The sequence below is a fragment of the Rattus norvegicus genome, chromosome 6 (assembly GCF_036323735.1).
Source record: "Rattus norvegicus strain BN/NHsdMcwi chromosome 6, GRCr8, whole genome shotgun sequence".
NCBI classification, from domain to species: Eukaryota; Metazoa; Chordata; class Mammalia; order Rodentia; family Muridae; genus Rattus; species Rattus norvegicus.
Genome location: NC_086024.1, coordinates 94,801,410 through 94,823,854, shown reverse-complemented (window position 1 = coordinate 94,823,854; position 22,445 = coordinate 94,801,410). Strand labels below are relative to the sequence as shown.

General features: G+C 42.9%; 1 long non-coding RNA gene and 1 pseudogene across 1 annotated transcript; one reads left to right on the top strand and one right to left on the bottom strand.

Moving 5' to 3' along the window:
- Nucleotides 1-7,562: 7,562 nt before the first annotated feature.
- Nucleotides 7,563-20,305, bottom strand: LOC120103546 (uncharacterized). The gene is made up of 3 exons (XR_005506005.2): nucleotides 20,140-20,305; nucleotides 8,489-8,533; nucleotides 7,563-8,213 (listed from the first exon to the last, which is right to left on the bottom strand). It is a non-coding gene; the product is annotated as an uncharacterized LOC120103546 (long non-coding RNA).
- On the top strand, nucleotides 18,851-18,915 carry LOC120093504 (U4 spliceosomal RNA; annotated as a pseudogene).
- Nucleotides 20,306-22,445: the final 2,140 nt, after the last annotated feature.

The following is a 22,445-nucleotide window of genomic DNA, read 5'->3' as shown; positions in this document are numbered from 1 at the left end:
TGTGGTGACCCCCAATATAAAATTATTTTTGTTGTTACTTCATAGCTGTAATTTTGCTACTGTTATGAATCACAATATAAATATCTGTGTTTTCTGATGTTCTTAGGTAACCTCTGTGAAAGGGTTGGTCAACACCCAAAGAGGTTTTAACCCACAGGTAGAACCACAGTCTTAACCATTGCTTAATGTACATCTCTGTGATGTTTAATGATATTTTTGTGTGACCATATCTAGGAATTTTTCATCTTCTCAAACTAAAATTCTACATATGCTAAACAATAACTTACCATCCCCACCAGGCCCTGTCGACTCCCGTTTTCTTATGTTTATGTTTATATTCGGTTGACTACACTAGATACTCAGAGAAGTAGACACAAGACTTGACTGTTGCATTTGGCTTGTTTCACTGAGTAGAATGTGTTTGGAATCCATACCCAGTATGGCATGTGTTGGAACCGCATCACCTTTTAGAGCTAAATAATATTTCACCATCGTTTCTTCATGGATACTTGGATTGCTTCCTCCTCTTGCCTCTTATGAATAATGCTGCCCAGGGCATAAGTTTACAATCATCTCTCTGAGATTCTACTTTTGATTCTTGTGAGAATTCCACCCAGAAGTGGAATTGCTGGTCCACTGAGTAATTTTGTTTTCAATTGTAATGCTGTTTCCATAGCAGCTGCTCAGTTTGCATTCTTACCACAGTGCACAAAGCTTCCACCTTCTACACATTCTCACCCATGGTGGCTATTGTTTATATTTAGGGCATTACCAAGCAAAATAGGTATGAGGCTTCTAAACATAGTTTTACAGCAAGCTGCAACTTCAATTACCGAAAGTTGAGATGAACGCATTCAGAAGATGCTGGCTCCCCAGGCTTCGCAATATGGAGAGGAGGGCATGAGTTCCCACCACATGGGGTGGACTTTAAAGATGGCACAGGCAGCTCTCGGTGTTGATTGCTCTATGACCACAGAAGAAACTCCAACAGCACGACTCCATCCAGAGGGACATAGTGAATATTTCAATGAGATGAAGGGAGAGAGAGAAGCAGGCAGGAGAGAAGGGAGGGAGGCAGAGATGGAGGGAGGAAAGGGGGAGGGAATGGAAAGAAAAAAGCTTTCACACAGCAAACACAATCGAATAGGAAGAACAGCACACTGAGTGGACAATGGTGTGTGCACACCATACATCTGATAGAAATTAATATCCAATGCATACAAACCTCTCAAGAACTAGAACAAAATCAACACATTCCCGTGAGAGGCCACACCCATGTCACCATGTTTCCCTGAATACCTTTCTTTCTCTTAACCCTAGTGCATAAAATCTACATTAAAGGCCTCTTAATAAACTCCAATTCTGCCTCAAGAAGAGGAGGAAGAGGTGGTGGAGGAAGAGGATGAAAAGGAGGAGGAGAAAGAGGAGACCAACAAAATAACCTTTTTAAAAATGAGCAAAAACTTGAACTTTTCTCCAAGGAAGACATATAAAAGACACATGAATGCTCAGCGGGTACACAAAAAGATGCTCAACATCACTCACCGTTAGGAAAATGCAAATTAAAATCACAATGAACTGGGCTGTAATTCTAGCACCCAAGAGGCTGAGGCAAGAAGATCACACGTTTTAGACCAGCTGGGACTACATGGTAAGAATGTATCACTTTCCATCTATTAGGATGATCATAAAAGTAATCATTAAATAGATTAAATAATACATAGATACATAACCAATTTGGGGAAGGATGTAGAGACATCGGAGTCCTTTGACATTGTTGACCCAAATGTAAAATGGTGAAGGTGCTGTGGGGAGATGAATGGAGGTCTCTCAAAAACAAACACAGAACTCCCCTATGATATGACAGCACAAGTTCTGGGTATTATTTTTTTAAATGTTGATTTGAGAGGATAATGTGAAAGAAATAGTTGTGTTTCCACAATCACTGTAGTATTGCTCACTGCTCATAATCAAGATGACAAAACAGCCTCAATGTCCGTCAATGGAGAAATGTTGTGATGGTTAACCTTCACTGTCAGTGTGGCTGGATTTGGAGCCACCTGGGAGACACATCGCTGTGAGAAAGCCAGTGAAGCTGCAGCCTTCAGGTCTTTGTTTTCCTCCTCACTGCTGAGCCAACATAGCTCACATTACCATCACCTTGCCACAAAGGACTGTATCCCTTCAAACTGTGAGCTCAATGAAGTAAACCCTTCCTTGGATTGCTTTTGTCTGGTATTTGTCATAACAATGAGGAAGTGTAACTATGTAGGTGGATAAAGAGAAAGTAGTACACATATCATAGACATAAGCTATCATTCAGTCTTAGAAAAGGAAATCCATGCCAAAGGATGGCTGAACTGTTGCTGTAAAATTAAATAAATGCTGTCTTTTATTCTGCTGTAGGTCTGGCACCATAGTGCCCTAAGATATCTGGTAGATATCTTCATTTCAGTCAGCAAAGCATCTCACCCGCTTATCACATTGCCAATGGATACTCTCTAAGCCTAGCCACAATCTCTCTACCCTACTAGTTCCCAAGGCGGGTTGCCACCATGCCAGACATACACATCCCAATTTTGTGGTGGGCTAGCGTGTCTAGCCACCATACACTCTCTTGAACTTAAATTGCCACATGAAAGAACACACAACATAATAGCCTCTAATCCAGTTGATAATATATAATTTGCTCATCTATACATACAAAGCCCTGTACACATCCATCCCTTAAGAATATTTATAACAACCTGTAAATGTGCAGAGAGGAACCTTAACATCCTCCTCTATGTTCCCTCAGCTGCTTCTCCCTCTCGTCTCCTCTCTTGCTCCCATCTCCTCCCCTTCTCTAAAACTTTTCTCCTGCCCATCCTTCCTTCTCGTCCAATGACAGGCGTCATTCTATCCTCTACCTGCCTTCCCCTGTATAATGACATCATCCTACACTGAACCATGAGGGCATTTTGCGAAGTGAAATAAGTCAGCCACAGAATGAGAGATATTAGAGAAATCTTCTTATCTAAGGCATATTTGACTAAGCTAGACAAAGTCATAGAAATAGAGATGTTGCTGATTGTCAGCGCTTGGGGGAAGGAGGAATGTGGAGATGCTGTTCAATGAATCAGTGTCCTGTCTAGTTAGGCTTGTGAGCTCTGCAGTGCCTGGCTGTGCCCACGCTTCACAGAGCTGTGTTGTGCAGGTCAACCTTTGTTAGATGGCCATATTTTCTGTCAAAAGTTTATACTGCCATTTTTCAAAAGGAAAATCAAGAAAAGCATAGCATTTGCCTAGCGGTGCAGTCACTCTGACTCATGTGTGCCAGCATGAACGTGGCCGGCTTCACTGCAAAGATGCTAACGCAGGACTCTGAGAGTCAAAGCAGAGGCCAGAGGTCTGAGTGCTCCCCAGTGAACGGCCTTTCTCAGAAAGGATCCATGATCAAAACCTTTCCACGGGCAGAGATCATTCAAAGCCGTCTCACAGGCTTTACCAACATAGCGTAATGAGTTGTGAGGGATATGCGTTATTTTAAAGTCTGAAGCATGCAGATCACTTAAATGCTTACAAATGGGAAGACTCATGAGATATGGTTTTATAGCATATTTTTAGATCAAATGTAGGTTTTCTGAAGCTTGAGGCTTTTAACTTTGCAGCAAGGTCTCCTATGAGAAAGTCAAAATAGGGTGTGGTTACATAAGTCTGTCTGTAAAATAGCTAAAATGATCCTTTGTAGTGTTAAGGATACTTCAGTCAAGAGTTTATCAAGGTTTTTGAGGAAAGAAAAGAAAATACTAGCAGTTAACATATATGAATATTTACTAAACGCATTGGCTCTTGCACCAAATTAATGAATTATTACTTTTTTCCCATCACACACACACACACACACACACACACACACACACATACACACAAACACACACATATACACTCACATACACACACCCATGCACATAATTTAAGGTTTCTTTCTTTTTAAAGACTTATTTATTATATTTATGTGATTATACTGTAGCTGTCTTCAGACACACCAGAAGAGGACATCAGATCCCCATTACAGATGGTTGTGAGCCACCATGTGGTTGCTGGGAATTGAACTCAGGATCTCTGGAAGAGCAGTCAGTGCTCTTAACCACTGAGTCATCTCTCCAGCCCTTAAAATTTCTTTTAATTTAAAAATTAGAAAAAGACATATTAGCTTTTAGGTGTCTGATGGCATGTCCATCAAAGTCTCGTTAGCGCAGATCTTCTACACCAGTTGTTATCCACTTGCTATGAGCTTTGGCTCATGGCTGCCTGCTATCATGAGACAGAGCCCTACTGCATAGAACTAGTCTAGGAAAAGATCCTGGTCAAAGCTTTGTAGTATAATTGTTACTCTAAGCATAGTTCTTACACCATCATAATGTTGGAAAATCGTTCGTTAGTCAGAGTGTGTATACATGGTGTGTACCAAACCCCTGCCACCCTTTTGTGGTGGTGGTTGTTGTTGTTGCTGCTGTTGTTGTTTCTAGGAGTTTCAACTCTTGTCCTTTGTTAGCTGCTCGACCTAAGATGAGCAGACACCTGCAGTCCATTTAATTTCCCCTGCAGCTGGAAGACAAGACTGCCTTGCCCCTCGCACACCAGGGAGCACGCGGCAGGAGTCATCGCACACGGGGCCAGTGCTGATGATCCGGAACCTGCAGGGAAGAGGTGCCAAAGCGCTCTGCAGGCAGAGTGAAGTCTCGAGATCTACTGAGAGGCGAACCAGCCACTAAAAAGGTGAAACTGTAATGCTTTCTACCCTCACATAATGCCTGTGCGGGATCGGCCTGTCAAATATGAGTGTACCACGCTCAGCTCATAATGTCTTCTGTTATCAGTGTCAGCCATTCTCACTGAATGGGCTGACGTCTCTGCCATTTCTCCAGAACGGCCACCAGTCATTTTCAACAATTTAGTATTGTGTAGGGCATAAGAAAGTAAATCGGGCCTTAGTCCATCAAAGCGTATGATAAAGAATCGAGACGGTAGAAGGATGGACTTATCTCCAACAGAGCTTGGCCTTCCTCTTGCTGATATGTGCTAAGATAGAAGGAGGAGAAAGAGGAGCATGAAACAGCTGTATTCACTAGAGAAAAGCAATTGATTCTCCTCGGAATGTAAAACATACAAGACAATTTCCCCGTCATCTCTGTCAACCACTTTTGCTGAAGAGGAACTAGTGTCCTCAGGCCCCTTCTTCCTTTCAACATCTGGTTATGGCTTAGGTCGGAGAGATTTACATTCGCCAAATGCTGACACAACAATGAATCGATATGTGGCCGTTTAGGAATGAGGCTGTGCATGTGCGAGTGTGTGTGTGTGTGTGTGTGTGTGTGTGTGTGTGTGTGTGTGTGTGTGTTTCCATTATCTTCTATAGCATACAAACTCTCTCCAAACTCACTGACTTAAGACAACAGCAATGATTCGATTGCTCATAATTGCGCAGTCTGGTCAGGGTTCAGCAGTGGGCCATTGCCTCTGTGCTGCATACAGTGTTAGTGAGCGTGAGTCACCTGGGGCTGGAGGGTTATTTCAAGATGGCTCATTTGAGAGACTGAGCTTGCCAAACTCATAGCCATGGCAGTGGACTGTGTGAGGGCATAAACCCTAGGAACTCCAGCTCACTGGGGCCACCATAGTAACAATGTATCAGAGTGCACCAATTCTTGTCACCATTGGGAACTGCTGTTATTCTCCCACTTCTACATTTTGTATTAGGCCAGAAATATAATACTAATATTTCCTAAGTGTTCTCTTGGCTTCAGAAAAACCACAGGGAAATGAAAAGGTCTGAGAGAGAGAGAAATACTTTCAATAAAAAAAATCGGGAAAAATAGTTCTTATTTAAACAACTGTCTTGGAACCCCAAAGGAGTAAGAGGCCCATGTGTGACTGAAAGTGTCTACGATATAGACAAAAGTCTGTAATGGTGGCTGACAAGGGAAAAAAATCCCTAGATGTGCACATAGACATGTCCAACAGAGTAGAAGGGCTCCAGGTTAGTTAACATCAATGCCTTTTCAGGTCAGAAAAGCTCAGTACAGCTCACCTCTTTTTTTTAAAAAAAATATTTATGTGGAGACACAGGAAGACAATTTTTTTTATGTATGTGAGTACACTGTAGTTGTCTTCAGACACACCAGAAGGGGGCATCAGATCCCATTACAGATGGTTGTGAGCCACCACATGGTTGCTGGGAGTTGAACTCAGGATCTCTGGAAGAACCATCAGTGCTCTTAACCACTGAGCCATCTCTCCTCAACTCCTCTCCCCTGCACCAGTTTGCCTCTTGTAAGCAGATGTTCAACTGGAATTTCAGGATCCCCCTTTCAATTTGAATGATATTTTATGAGTTTGCCAGTGACAAGATTGTTAAAACGCTGATGTGACTGATACTTCAAAGAACTGAATTAGAATCCCAAGTGATGACTAGACAGACAGAAGGGCTGGCAAGACCACAAAGTCCCTGCCCAAGTTTTCAGAGCCATTGCAGTGTTCCAAGTTCACGTTGAGGTCTGAGGTCTGCATAAAGAGTTAAATCACTTTCTCAAGGTCACACCTTAACAGTGCAGGAGACAGATTTACAGCCAGATCTTTTAAAATCAATTTGTTGAATAAGAAATGTCTATAAATTAAAGCATTCATCTTCTCATTGGTTTTTTTTTTTTTTTTTTTTTTTGGAAACTAAGAAATACAGTCCCAAACATGGAGAAAGTGGACCGAAGATGCAACAAAGACATCACAGGCAAGGACTTTGAAAATTTTTGTGAGCCTTGAGCTGAATTAAAAATGGCGTTGACTCTTGAAATAACAAAATCAAATACCAGATCTTTAGAAACTGCATCTGAGCACGATCCCTTCTGGCTGGATGTCTGCTCGAGGAAAGTTTAAAGCAACAGCATCCTTGTTCATTTCAAGTGATTCCTTTTCAGCCCCGAGAGAAGCAGAGATCAAATCTCATTAGTTTCAAAATCTTCAAACAAATTGTGCTATAGTCTTTACTGATTAGCTTGCTTTCAACAAGAGCTTCCCCAATTGTGTATTGATTAAGGAATCGAAGCCAGGAATATTAATAAGGTGTCTTTTCACCTATCCGTTTAGCATTTGTCTCAAAGCCTTGCTACTAGTTCAGAAGTACTCCTTTGTGTGTGTGTGTGTGTGTGTGTGTGTGTGTGTGTGCGCGCGCGCCTCTCCGGCCATGCACAGACCATCCATTACAGCAGCTGGAGCAGTATCTCTGTTAGGCTCTGGCATAGCCCCATTTGCTGTTCGTTTTCAGCATTGGCTTTTCTCGCTGGTGAGGGAAATGACTCAATACTTGTGTTGTGGGCATCAGCAGGGAGCACCCGTGGGATGCAGACGTGGAGGTGAGAATATAGGACTATTGGGCACCCTCCAGTCACAGGCTTTCTTGGAGCTCTCTTGAGTTGAAATGTCGTCCAATTTTAGACTCAAGTAACTTTGGCAAGTGGTGGAAAGTTTGAAAAATGGCCAGAAAAGAGTTATGAAATTTATCAAAAGACCAAGGAAAATGGGCCTTCTGGGAAATCTAAAGGAACGAAGGCTGTTTATTTCATAAAAGAGAAATATGGGGTGAGATTTAAGTTCTGTCTTCATGTCTACTATTACAGGAATAGGGCACCCTCTAGGAACGTGATTGAGTCTCAAATCTAGGGTGTCCATAAAAGCCCTCCATTCTGGAGCAGATTGCCAAGGAGAGGTGTTAATTTAAAAAATAGGGCAGAAGTGTCTTTATGTAGTATCGCCCAAAGGCAAATTACACTCAACAATCATGGCCCCATTTTGGAGCCATTATTCACAGAGTCAGATGAGATTCGGAGACTCAGCTAGAAGGATAAACTTCCCCATCTCCGAGGCCCCGTTGCCTTGTGTTCAGGGGCTTCCTCCTGTGCAATGTGAGGACCTGCAAATCTGTAGCCTACCCAGGAGCCTGGGGGGAAACTGAAGTTCAGGACTCAAACACAGCAAGGGTGACGCTTCACTTCTGCCGCTTTATCTGTTGCCAAATGCTGACTTCTTTGTTCTCCGGGGCTTTGTTGTCTCAATCGTTCCTCTCGGATGGCAATGCTGAGTTACAAATGTGTGCATCTCAAACGAGACAGTTTCAAAAGGCATCGGGTCCTCCATAAACCCTGGTTCTTCTCCCTTTAGGGCATTCAGCAGGGCGGCTGGAAGGAGAAACGTGGAAAGGGTACCTAGTTAGCTCACAAAAAGAGGCTCGAACATTTGATAACAAAATGTTGCCTTTTGAAAGCGCCATTAAAATAACTACCATCAAGTCGGCCAAGCCAGTCTAACTCCAGGAGGCTCGGTTGATTGGGTTGAGCAAACGCTTCCTCTCTGCCAGGGTTGCTAGGCACACATCGTTGTCCCTGTCTGGGCTGTGAGGAAATCTGGGCTCTGAAAGTTCACATACCTGCTATTCAGATCATTTGCTGCTTACCTGTGACCCTTGTACTGCAGCCCAGCTTCCTTCCGGTTCCAGCACCTCAGAGAGCAAAAGAGAAGAGCGATGTAACAGGACTCAGGCGTATGAGCAGAGTCATTCAAGGACAAAGCCTCAGGTAATTAAAGCTACCACACCCAGAGCATCCAGAGAACCACATCCCCGGACTATGGTACAGAAGACTGCGTTGCCACTTGTAAGCACCATTACAAAGACGTACCAGTTACCTGCTGGAACATCACTGCAGGAGGTGTGGGAGGCTAAATTTCTCCCTCCCACTCCCAGAGCTACGTTTTTTATATCTTAAGTAGATTTCTGAGGGCGCAATGCTAGTTCCCTCTGCCTCTGACACAGCAGCAAGTCTGGAGTGTCACTTGATTTATGCTGTCCCCAGCTTGTGTCAGCATGCCTCCACACACAAACAACTTTCCACCGGCTTAAGGCGCACAGGCAAGAACAGGGGAACTCTGAGTCACCATCCAGCAGTCCCAACCTGGGGCTACTCGCCTTTCTTTCCCCAGTCACTCAGTTAATAGTGTGTGCTAACAGAGATATTTATAGACGACAAATTACACCCCAAAGCAGCGGCTGAGCCCATCCCATTTTTAAAAGGGCCTATTCATCACAGTCCTCAGGGGCAGCCCCTGAAGCCTCTCCATGTCCCGCTCCCAAAGTGCTTGCCTGAGAACATGACATCAAAACTTCACCTAAGTTTTGGGTTTGTTTTTTTCTTTTCAGTTGCATGGGTTAAGAGAAGAGTCACTGAAGAGTGGACAAGGTGGTGTTGCTGACCATGTCCTGGTTACAGCATGTCACACACACTGAATAGAATACAGGACCCTTCATCATCTAGTGTCATTTTCCTACACACAGACCTTAGCCCATGACTAACTCTTTTCCTGTTCCTCATATGCCTCCAGCTACCGAAGCTCCCTGCTGCTTCCAAAACACATGTGGGTGAGCATCTCAGGTTTTGTACCTGATTTCTGGATTTCTTATATTTTTGGTTGTGAGCCTAACTTCTAATGGCTGAGCCATCTCTCCAGCCCTATTTCTGGATTTCTAGAACTCTCCTTGCATAGCCCCATATGCTTGCTCAGATGTTCTACAGCCAAAGAGGCCTTTCCTGGTGCCTCCACCTGAATGGCACCTCGGTCACTGCATCCCTCTAGCTTGCTTTCCTTCTCTACATTGTGGAACCCCGCCCACAGGTCTGAGCTGATTGACGCATAGGTAGCATCCTCCATCAGTTTCCTCCTGCTTGGGGTTTGCGTGTTTGACATTATGCTGGGCATATGTCTATTTACTTGGTCTATTTAGATGATGTGCAGGTCTATGGATGTGCAGGGACACACATGTACATGCAAAGTGCACGCAAGTGTCAAGGCCACAACTCCCACACCAAAACACAGTTAGGCTCATAGCAAGGCCAGGATAGAGTGTAGTTGGATAAAGGACTATTTTGAAATGAGACTAATGCTTTAAGCGTGGTGAGAACAGTTATAAAATTGTTACTTGTCATTGTGCGCTGGCCCCACCGTAGGCTAGAAATAAAATTCAAAAATTTAATTGTTAGTATATCAGAAAAAAAAAAAAACAGGCCCTGAAAACAGTGCTCTGTTGTATGATGTAGAAGAAGAAATCATAATGTAAAAAACAGAAATTAGGAAGATGAAATACGTAGCTAGTAAACAGGGTGAAGTTATGATTGCTTATATTCAGCCACCTGCAAGAGGGTGGTGACAGGCCCGCTGTTTGTGACAAATATTTGGATCTTAAACTTATACAGAAGCACACTCCAAAGAGGGCAAAATCCTGAGAACGTTCCTTAAACCAAAACGAGTGCCACGAAAACCAGGACGGTGCTCTGGAGACCTTCCGAGGTGGCTACAGAAGCTGACCAGACAGCTCACATCACCCTGAAGGGACATATTTTATGTCTGTGTGGCTAATTTGCTCTTGGCTAATGTTCTCTCTGTACACAGCTTCAGTTGACTTTCCCCTTGGGCTTTGATATTAACCAATTATCATCTTGTTTGTCCCAAACAGCCCTTTTGTCCCTATCCCACAGGAAATCTCTTGTCTTCAAACTCAAGCCAGCATTTCCCAAGCTCATCCAAGGTGCTCACAGATATTCGCCAAATTTAAAACCTATATTTATGTATCTATCAATAAGAATAATCCATTTGAATGGCCTCTGTCCATCTGATAAGCAGTGCACTAAAGACCCTGAGAAGCAAAACTGAATCTGTTTTTAGCTCAGTGCTTTTGGAACCTCGCTGAGCAGAAGGAAGTACACATTTCCTCTAAAAATTCTCCTAAAATTATTTACGATGCTTCTTGTTATGCACACACAGAGAAGCTAGAATCTATTATTTGAACACAGACCTCAATGGCTAACAAGTTTACATGTCCCTTGCAGAGTTTTCAAATGCTGTCTAGTAGTTTTAGAGCCCGTGAGTTTTTGCAAAGCTACATCTATAGTTGGTTGACACAAAGAAAACTGTGGTAGCGGGAATAGCAGACAAACTACAGCACTTTTTACCCATATCTGCATTCTAAGAACTGCTTCTTCCCAGTCTCTTAGCACCAAAATAAATCTCACAGGAAATGTGACATCTCCAACCACGGAGTCTCTACCCTCCCATCTGAGGTGACTGACGCATAGGAAGTGTCCTGCATTAAGCAGAGGCAATTAGTTTTCTCCCCCAAATTTTGTATCCATCTCTAAAATACCTTAAGTGAATGTTGCATTTAGAGAAGGTAGAGAGAGAGAGCTGGGAGAAAGGTTGTACTTGTTCTCTTCCCATGGTTCAGCTTGGAGACTACAGAGTTCCGCATCACCCACCACTAAGTCTCCCCTTTCTATGATGTTTTGACTAGGATCTTCTGATCCTTTTAAATCCACCAACGTCTCAGAGCAAGAGAGACAATGGGTCAAAGAGAGCAGACAGCAAATGCTAGAACATGTAACCCACTCATTGCTCATTTCCTAAGCTGGAGATTTTTTATCTGTGTTTGTAACTAAAAGAAAGCACAGTTTCCAAGGAAAGAAAAGATCCCCCATATTCTGAAATATATGTACACATATACCTGCACATATGCAAACACAGCCCTATTACATATGAATGGATACACACATATGCTGGGGGTGTTGTTTGGTTTTGATGTTGTTTTCCTGAGGTATTTTCTTGAAGTATTTCAGGTGGCTTATTCTATTTGTAAACAGTATTTGTTCCTCTTGAAGTTTAAATGCATCAAAGCATGATTTGCATCTCAAAAGCACACTTCTAGTCTGGTCTGCGCTTTGATGAGAGTGCCAGAGGCTCAGAACTCAACAGCTACTCTAATTTTATTGTAAGCATTCATCTCAGATTGACTTTCAAGGAAAGGATCACTTTCTGAGAAAACACACACACACACACATACACACACACACACACACACACACACACACACAGAGAGAGAGAGAGAGAGAGAGAGAGAGAGAGAGAGAGAGAGAGAGAGAGAGAGAGAGCGCGTTGAACAAGGAACTATCATTAGCGGGGATAAATCAGGTAGGTGATAAAACTTAGAAACTTAGAAGGTGACTTTTTCTATGAGCACAGTCACATACCTCTGTATGCATGTGTGTGTGTGTGTGTGTGTGTGTGTGTGTGTGTGTGTGTCTTTTTACTGAACAATCTGGCAACAATTGACTCCCCATAACCACAGGTTCTCTAAGCAACCATGGGTCGAAAATGTCCTCAAGTGCTCAGTGGGTGAAGGTGCTTGTTTTGTGCCTGGCAACCTGATTTTGATCTTGGAACCCATGTAATGGTGGACAGAGAGAACTAACCCCATGAAGTTGTCTTCTGTCTCCGGACATGTGCCTTAGGTTTTTACTCCTGTGAGGGGACACCATGACCAAGGCAAGTCTTTAAAGGACAACATTTAATTAGGCTGACTTGCAGGTTCAGAGGTTCAGAGGTTCAGTCCGTCATCATCAAGGTGGGAGCAGGGCAGCATCCAGGCAGGCATGATGGGAGTCCTACATCTTCATCTGAAGTCTACTCTAGTGGAAGACTGACTTCCAAGCAGCTAGGGTGAGGATCTGAAGCCCACACCCACAGTGACACACCTACTCCAACAAGGCCACACCTTCTAATAAGGTCACTCCCAGGGCCAAGCATTTACAAACCATTACACCTACGTACACACATTACACACACAATACTAGAGTAAAACCAAAACTATTTTTTGAAAACAATAAAAATATTTACATTTAAGACAGTATAGTATAACAACTATTTGCATAGCCTCTTTGTGTTAGGTGCCCTGTGCATAAACTAGAGGAGGTATAAAGCACAGGAGAGATTGTGATTGGCTGCGTGTGTGCAGTGCCCCATTTTATACAGGGAACCTAAGTGTCCCATCATTTTGGTGTCCACAGGAATCTTAGAACCAGTATAGCCATGGATACCGTGAAATAGCTGCTCAAACAAAATGCTGTGAAAATGTCTGTGCCCTTCACTTTTCACCTCAACTTGTAAGAATGCCAAAGATACCTTCTATGTTAAAAATTACATCCTTAAAACGTTTAAATATCATTTGGGCATTGGTGGTACACCTGTTTAATCCAAGCACTTGGGAAGCAGAGGCAGGTGGAGCTCTAAATTCAAGGCCCTCCTGGTCAAAAGAGTGAGGTCCAGGACACCCAAGGTGACACAGAGAAACTTTGCTTCAAAAAAAACAATAAATAAGTAAGTAAGTAAATAAATAAATAAATAAATAAATGTATCCATTTAGAAATTACAATGTATCAACTTGATGAATTGTTACATAATAATCAAAGCCATGGTATGGGGGAAGACATAGGCAATTACATGACTTTATGTGAATGCGCTGGTCTGATATTGCATATACAGAATGATTAGAACCATGTAGAAACAGATGAAAACAGCCAAAAGAAACAAAGCTGGCTACAGTTACTTATTAAATGGGAGTATTGTTTTCTCTGAGTGTCTCTTTTTCAAGACAAGTTCTTGCTGTATCATCCATGCTGGTCTTGAACTCATAATCCTTCTGCCTCAGTCTCCCAAAGGGCTGAAATCACAGGAATGACCTATGACATCCATCTCGTGCTTTTGTTTTTTTAAATGTGTTTGCATTATGCTTCTAAGTTTACATTTTCTAACCAAAACCAGTCCAGTAAACTCTGGCAATAATTATTTATACTCAGAGACACCAGACTTTGAATTGCAGCAAGATAGCATCCACTAGGATTTAAGGACCTAGGAGGATCCTTTCGATAGCTTCCAGGAGGACCTGTGAGATTCCTCCTAGAAGCTGCATACAATCATGTTCCATACATTAAGATGGCCTATATTTGCATCTTCCCATACCTTCTACTCTTTAGATTGCCTGAAAAATTAATGCATGGTACATGTAAGTGCTACGTTAAATTGTTATACTTTACTGTTTAGGGAAACAAGTTGGTACGTGTTTAGTGTAGGCAATTTTTTCCTAAGATTTGATCTATGTTGAATCTGTCACCATGAAACGCATAGATATGGCTGACAGTGTTGACTGTCTGATCCTCAACATGTCAGGAAGTTCTTATTGGATTTTGTTCATGTGCATGACAAAGACTAAAAACAATTCCCACATATAACACACTGCCTCAGAAGGCCACTCTGGAAGAAAGAATGTGTTATTTTCTGCTGTTATTGCAATAACTGTTACCCTGACATAATCAATAAGATTCAGTACTTCAAATACAAATTTTGACTTCCCCTGAATATTTCTTCCAGAATGTCATTATCCTCCTTTTCCAATGTGATAGCTTTCGGTTCCTCCTGACTGGGAAGATGTCATAGTATCTGACATCACTGACCAGGTCCTTGAAATTTCCTGTTGTCTGGCCTCGTCGCACCACGAGCTCCATCTCCTCCAAGCTTTTGAAATGTTACGGCCTATTTCAGGCAGGAGCTCGCTTAGTCCTTGTGAGCAGATCTTTAGTTCCATTTTTAAAGTGGGGGAATTGGGGTTAAACACAGGTGAAACTGCCCAAGATAACCCAGCTAGTTAAGTCACAGAGGCTGAATTAGAAACCAGTCAGTCCTGTGAAAGTGTGCATTCTTCCTCACCATGCTGAACCTTAGCATCTCTTAGCTGTGTGGGACACAGAGTGGTCCTGCTGCCTCACTCTGTAAGACGCCCTCTGCGCCTTTGTCACAACCGCCTCTCAGTTGTCCAACTGAAAACTAAACCTAAGACCTTATACCCAGAGGCTTCACTTGGACTTAAAGGTAATTTTCACCATAATGAGAACTCAGCCTGCTCTGAGAGAGAACAGACATCCTTGCATTTCATAAAGGCTGCTGTTGTTTTATTGTGTGAGGAGAGAGAGCTCTTTGCACCTCCAGGGTGCATTGTGTACATATTTTTTTCTTCCCACTCCTGAGCTTTTGAAATTGGGGAAAACCTCTTTTAAAAGTTCTCCCTTGTCCTCAGAAAGTATGAGTTAAAAGATGAACGGTCATTATATTTGGGTCTCGACACCACAAATGACAAATGACAAAAGTGAGGAAGTCAGCTATTTAGCAAATTCTTCCCTAGCTTTTGATTGATTTAAGAATTTATTCATAAGGATAATCTTTAAACATTTTTAAAAAAATTATACCCTACCTTTTTTTCAAAAGTAAAACTTATTAGCCAGGCATGATGGTGCATGACTTTAATCCCAGGATTTAAAGAAGAAATGGTCAGATCACTGTGATTTTGAGGCCAGCCTGGTCATCTCTATATCAGGATCTAAACCAACCAAAGTTACCAGAACGGTGCTGTCTGAAAATAAATAGGTAAATACAAAGTAAAGTAAAAAGTATTTTCTGGTTATATCAAGCACAAAAACCACGCCCCTGGAGCGCCCTCTGACAGATCATCACAATCACAGGTACGTACTTCAGAGTTCGCTAACTTCATCCTCTACTTGGTTCTAAACGGTTGCTGTTGCTTATGAAGAACGATTTCAGGCTTCCATTAAGTCTAATTTAATGCTTGCCTTAAAAGGTCTCCATCACCCAGCTGATGGCTGACATTTATGTGGAAGTGCTCTATTCTTTTATTACAAAAGCATCGAAGAGAGAATACTGCATATGTCATTTGTACCTTGATGTGAAAAGGTCACTCTTTGGGGTGGATAAGCTCTTGACTCTGATGAGATGGATTTCTATAGTAAGAGTGCCTTGGGCCTTCGGTGGAGAAGTGATAGTCTTGGCAAAGTGAAGCGTTTGAAATAGAGCAGGTTGATTGTGATGGTTTGTATATGCTTGGCCTAGGGAGTGGCACTATTAGGAGTGTGGCCTTGTTGGAGTAGTGTGTCACTGTGGGTGTGGACTTCAAGATCCTGATCCTAGCTGCCTAGAAGCCAGTATTCTACTGTTTGCCTTCAGAACAAGATGTAGAATTCTCAGTTCTTCCTGCACTATGACTGCCTGGACACTGCCCTGCCCTTGCCTTGATGATCCTGTACTGAACCTGTAAGCCAGCCCCAATTAAATGTTGTCCTCATAAGAGTTGTCTTAGTCATGGCATTCATTTATAGCAGTAAAACCCTAACTAAGACATTAACCAAAAATAAAGTTTGTTCACCTCAATGTTTCCTTTTCTAGATCATAGTAAGCTATACAAAGAAGTGGTGACAGAAGCAGACTTGTTAGAAATAACTGCCGAGGAGCTTTCCCATGAGCATGGCAGTTGGACAGGTTAGTAAGGGTGGAGATAGGCAGGCGGGCCCTAGTAAGTCTCTTCACTTGGCTGCCAGCAGCAGGCAAGCACCATGTACCTGGCCTGAAAAATGCATCTAACCTAGTCCCCAGCACATGCCACCAAGACTTGCTGCTCAGTCACCTCAGGCTCAGAAGAGCCACATGGCCTGGTTACAGTTCCACTTAGAAGTTAGAGTCTATCTAGCAGCTAAGCCATTTCTCGAATTCCTTTAGGGAAAAAAAGGCATGATAAAAATTAGATCTAGGAAGCCAATGGAATGTTAATGCTAAGGAAGCCTTCAGTTTTTGCACTGATTGACTTGAGAGAAGATCTACTAGGATGTTTTTCTAAGAGGAGGGGCCAAAGAGGCCAGAAACCTAGACCCACAAGGTTTTATCCTGCTCTTAAATCCACTCCAGATTCCAGCACTGGGTCAGCCACACAGACACCAAAACCTGCAAAGATGCTTGTTTGTTTAGAACATCCCTGGACAGGAAGAGGGGAAATTTAGCTATTGAGGTAGTTTGAATAGGTATGGCCTTCATAAACTCATGTGTTTTAATGCTTGGCCATAGGGAGTGGCACTATTAGAAGGTGCTTCACTTTGTTGGAGTAGGTGTGGCCTTTTTTGGAGGAATTGTGTCACTGTGGGGATGATCTTTCAGGTCTCCTATGCTCAAGCTACACTCAACGTGGCACATGGTCTCATTCGGCTGCCTCGGGATTAAGATGTAGAACTCTCAGCTCCTTCTCCATCACTAAGTCTACCTGCATGGTGCTGTGTTTCCTGCCACGATGGTGATGGACTGAACTTCTGGAACTGTAAGCCAGCCCCAATTAGATACTTTTCTTTGTAAGAGTTGCTGTGGTCATGGTGTCTCTTCACAGCAATAAAACCCGATCTAAGAAAATTACCTTCTCTTAAGTCAAAGCAGCTGATTAGTCTCTAGCACAGTCTTTATTTACAGCCTTAATACAGCATGGAAAGGATTTATCTGTGTCCTTTAAATCCCACTTCTGTTTCGGGAAGAAGTTTACAAATTTTCTTAGTCTCACCTCTTCCTTGACTTCCATGATGCTCATTTTAAAGTCCAATGAGAAGTTTAGATAATGTATTTTGACCATATTCCCACTCACCCACTCCTTCCCTACATAACCTCACACACACACACACACACACACACACACACACACACACACACACACCTCTCTTTTGAACCAATTTGTGCTCCTCAAATACTCTTAGATATGTGGTCTTCTACTCAAGTGTGATCAACCGACAAGGGGCTATATCCATAAAGAAAACCAACTCTCCCACTCCCAATATGTACCTAAGCTCCTCAGCTAGTGCTAGGTTTCACGTCTACCCTTCTCCACACTGTGCTGGGATCTTTCTGGCTTGAGCTTGCACTCTAGTGCATACTACCACAATTTAGGGCTGAGAATTCTGCAGTCACTTCTCCTCTGCATCTTGATGAGTTGCTGAACTACTACAAAAAGATTATCTGATGAGAGTCGAGAGGTGCACCAATCTATGAGTATAACAGTAAACCATTAGTAGTTAGTTTAATACTAAGTCTATTTAGCAAAGTTACAGTAAGAGGTTCTCTCTGAGGGCTTGTACCTGTCTAGTCACAGGTTCCTGAACCAAATAATGGTACCAGGTATGTTTTTCATTTTGTAGAGCATGTCTTAAATCCAATTAGGAAGTGATTGGATACTCTCTGCCTTAGTTAGGGTTTTACTGCTGTGAACAGACACCATGACCAAAGCAATTCTCATAAGGGCAACATTTAATTGGGGCTGGCCTATAGGTTCAAAGCTTCAGTCTATTGTTACAAGGCAGGAACATGGCAGCATCCAAGCAGGCTTTGTTCAAAAGGAGCTGAAAGTTCTACATATTCATCTGAAGGCTGCTAGCAGAATACTGGCTTCTAGGCAGCTAGGGCTAGGGTAGTAAAACCCATACCCACAATGATACACCTATTCCAACAAGGCTATAGCTCCTAATGGTGCCACTCCCTGGGCTAAACATATAGAAACCATCACACTTCCATAACATTCATGTTAGGACCCCACCAGTAGGCACATCTTGCCAGAATTGTCATTGATGTAGTTTGTAGCGTTCACAGCTGGGAAAGAATAATGGTTTCTTTTCTCCTCTGGTAACATGGGTAAGACCTCCCACTCTGTGAAAGCTAACCAGAAAGGATGGAGTTTCCAAGTGAGTACCAGCTTGATTTCTCCATGTTTTTATAACTCAAGTATGTGTTGTCTTCAGCAATAGGGTATGGCCATCAAGTTCTGGAGAGTAGTCAAGAGCATCCGTTATCATCTGTAATGTTTGAGGGATCAATGGGACCTCACTGGCCAACAACTCCAAATGAAGAAACCTTATAACAAATACATGTGGGAAGAGTGAAGCATTATTCACTGCTGGTAGGAATGTAAACTGGTGAGGCTACTGTGGAAATCAATGTGGAGTTTCCTCAAAAGGCTACAGATAGATACACCACATGATCCAGCTATGCCACTCTTGGGCATAGTACCCAAAGGACCTATATCTACTATAGAGAACCCTGTTTATCCATTTTCATTGGTGCTCTAAGCTTTTCTCAGTGGCAGTATCGTAGCCAATGAGGTTTATCCGAGGCACGATTATTGCTAATTCATTGGTGCTCTATTCACAGTAGCTAGGAAATGATCATCAACCACCTAAATGATCATCAACTGATGAATGGACACTAAAAATGTACTACATATGCAAAATAGAAAGGGGGTTCAGCTATTAAGAAAAGCCAAATTACAAATTACAGTGTGTTTGGCATTGTGTAACAGTTTCCTCTGGGGCTGTAACATTTCATGATGCAGGGAAGCTCCTTAAACAAGAAAGTAAACAATTCAAAATAGGTTCAGGAAGTCCTTGAAACTGATCAGATTCACTAGGCTCCTCCCTACCATAGTAAGTAATAAAAGCTGTAAAGAGATTTAGAAAAGTCAAGCTGCGAAGAAGACACTGAGATCATACCAGCTACCTGGAAGAGGTTTAGACCAGAATCACTTGGAAAGGATTCTTGCCAACCTGTTGAGCCACCTGCAGGCTGTGTAGTATGCTCAAGGTGTATAGCTTTTGTGAGCTGTCACCCATGTTGGGGTGGGCTTTGGTGATACAAATGTCTTTGAGACATTTCTACTCCTGTAAGTAACCCCTCACCCATATTACTATTAAGTAAGCTCAATAAAACTCATTGGTTCACCAAGTTGGACTTTGGTGGTATCAGTACTTTGGTCTGTGATGGGTTCCTTATCTGGAGTGAACAGAGGGGTATATTGAGTCTCCCCAGAAAAATTTTTGCAACAAAATATGAATGGAACTAAAACCAATCATTCTTGTGGTTGGGGATTTAGCTCAGTGGTAGAGCGCTTGCCTAGGAAGCGCAAGGCCCTGGGTTCGATCCCCAGCTCCGAAAAAAAAAAACAAAAAACAAAACCAATCATTCTTGCTGAGGTAACTCAGATACAGAAAGACAAATGTCCCATGTGCTCTGTCATCTGTGGATGTTAGCTTTGAATCTTCAGATATGTGCAGTAAAGTTGGAATACAATTTGAGGTCAGGAAATTAGTTAAGAGCCACAGAGAAGGGAATGCTTTTAAGAGAAGGGCAATAGAGTTCAGTGGCATAAAGGGTTAAAGGGGAATTATGGAACAGGAAAGGTTAAATTGTAGTAGAAGATGGGAAGGCAGGGTAGAGAACAGACACACACACACACACACACACACACACACACACACACACACATTACAATATTAATGGAGTTACCCTATAAAGGGTCAACACTGGCTCTCTTACACTCCCCAGGCCACAACTCACTTTGACAGAAATGCTGAATTGTACCTGCGTATTTTCTGGACCATCTCTTCTACTTTCAGTGGGAAATCATTTTGCTTTCCAGTGATGGGGACTTTCCAATCCATTCTTCCAACTTGAAGCTACACTGGTCATCATGGTAGCCATTAACACAGGTGCTCCCTTTACAAGCTTTGAGATGCACCTCAAGAACAAAATACACACAAAATGCATAAGGGAAAATATTTTGGCAGTAGTGCATCACCTTGGTTATGTGTTCAAACAACAATATATCAAAAGAGTAGATTAAGTAAAGCAGCATTAGTTTTCTCTTTAACTTGGATACTAGATAATGGGCCTCATTTTGTCTCCACTAGTAGTCCATCCCTTACAGTATACTAGAATTGCTTGAGAGCTTTTGAAAATGACTTTCTGTATCCAGCTTTCTTAAACCAGGGTATCTGAGGCTGGGACTCAGGATTGGTTTTATTTGTTTGTTTGTTTGTTTGTTTGTTTGTTTTGAAGGCTCTCTGGCAACATTAGTGTGCAGTCAACACAGAGAAACAGTCCCCTGAGCTCTGGAATTTTCTGATTCCCTGACCTTAATGACAACTCTTGCAGGTCAGTCAGAGGCTGAGGTCTTGCATTCCAGAGTGTGTCCAGGGGATGCTGGCCCAAGAGTCACTCTGTGAGGAACAAGGCACCAGGCTTAGGGAATTGCCTGTGACTCACCTGGTGGGTGGAAACTGTGCTATCTGCCTAGTCATTGTAAGAATGCCAGCAGCACAGACACATCCTGGCAATGGACAGTCGACTTTCAGAGCAGTTGACGAGCTTTCAAGAATAGTCACATGCACACATATTTATGTATGAATTGAGGTTCTCGAGAGTAAGGCAGTCTTCTTTGCATCTCTTAGACCTAAAGGCCATCTATAAGCTTTTTACTTTCCATTCTTGGGGTCTAAGAAGAAGCCTGGGCCTTAGGGTAGGCCTGGGCCTTGGAGTAGGATTAATGGCATGTATCCCCCAAACCTCCTTGCTTCCTCCAGCAGTGTCAAGATTCACTCTCTTCTGCCCCTGAGTGTTCTCAGCACCACTCATGTTTCTCTAGGACCTATCCCGCCATCACTCCCTGTCTGTGTGGGTGACCACCCCACTTCTCCTTTCCTGTGACCCACAGGACTCTACACATCCACTCCTTTCCATCTTTCAAACATGCTTCTCCTTCTCTCAAGGCCCTACATGCTCTGTATCCAGAGATCGCTAGGCATATTTCACTCCTTCCAGCCCCAACCTGAACGGTCCTTTCACTGAGAACTCCTCCTCCAGCCTCGCTTTCCCCTGAAATTCTGTACCTTTAATCTACCAACCACTGGGGATGAGATGGCCCAGGGTGCTAGTTTACCATCCCCCTATTACTTCCATACTGTTCTCTCTCCTCCCTGGATGAACTCCTTTCTCTCCAGCTCCTTCTCCCTCTCTACCTTTCTTTTTTCACTTTTTTATTCCTTGGTGTTTCTTCCGATCCTTTCCCTGTTCCTTGTGATTTCAAAACACAGAGGCATCCAATTAACCTTTCCAAACACTCACCTCTGGCAACCACCACCAAAAAAGACACAAGCTCCTGGACTAGTAACGTCTATTTAGAAGAGAGATGATTTGTTTTCTTTCTTTTTTTTTTTTTTTTTTTTTTTGGTTCTTTTTTCCGGAGCTGGGGACCGAACCCAGGGCCTTGCGCTTCCTAGGTAAGCGCTCTACCACTGAGCTAAATCCCCAGCCCCGAGACTTGTTTTCTTAACCAGCAAACAAGTGCTTTTGTGAACCTCACATCTTGGTTTGGGGGAACAGCTTCTACAAGGTCATGGAGGGACCCCAGCTCCCTCTCGCTTAAGGCATGAACACTCCTTGGAGCCTCATAGCCCTTGGCCAGATTCTCTGAACTCATCTGTAAATTGGAAAAGTGGAAGGGCATGAGACGGAACAAGGGGGTGATTTTTATAGGCCAGGATTAGACTGGGCAGAGCCTTCCATTCTCATTCCCTCTGCCATGTCTACTCAGTGCCTATTGTGTAGTTCAAGTTTTTGTAACTGACACAAGCTAAGGTCATCTTGGAAAAGGTAACCTCAGTTGAGAAAATGCCTGTAGGCAAGTCCTTTGGGGGAGGGGTGTTCTTGATTAATAATCTATGTGGGAGGGCCCAGACCACTGTGGGTGGTACCACTTGGGTGGTGGTCCACAGTTGTATAAAATGGCAGTCTGAGCAAGCCAGTAGGCAGTGCGTCCTGGTGGTCTCTGCTTCATTTCTTGGGTCCAGGTTAGGGCCTTGAGTTCGTGTCCTGACTTCCCTTGATGA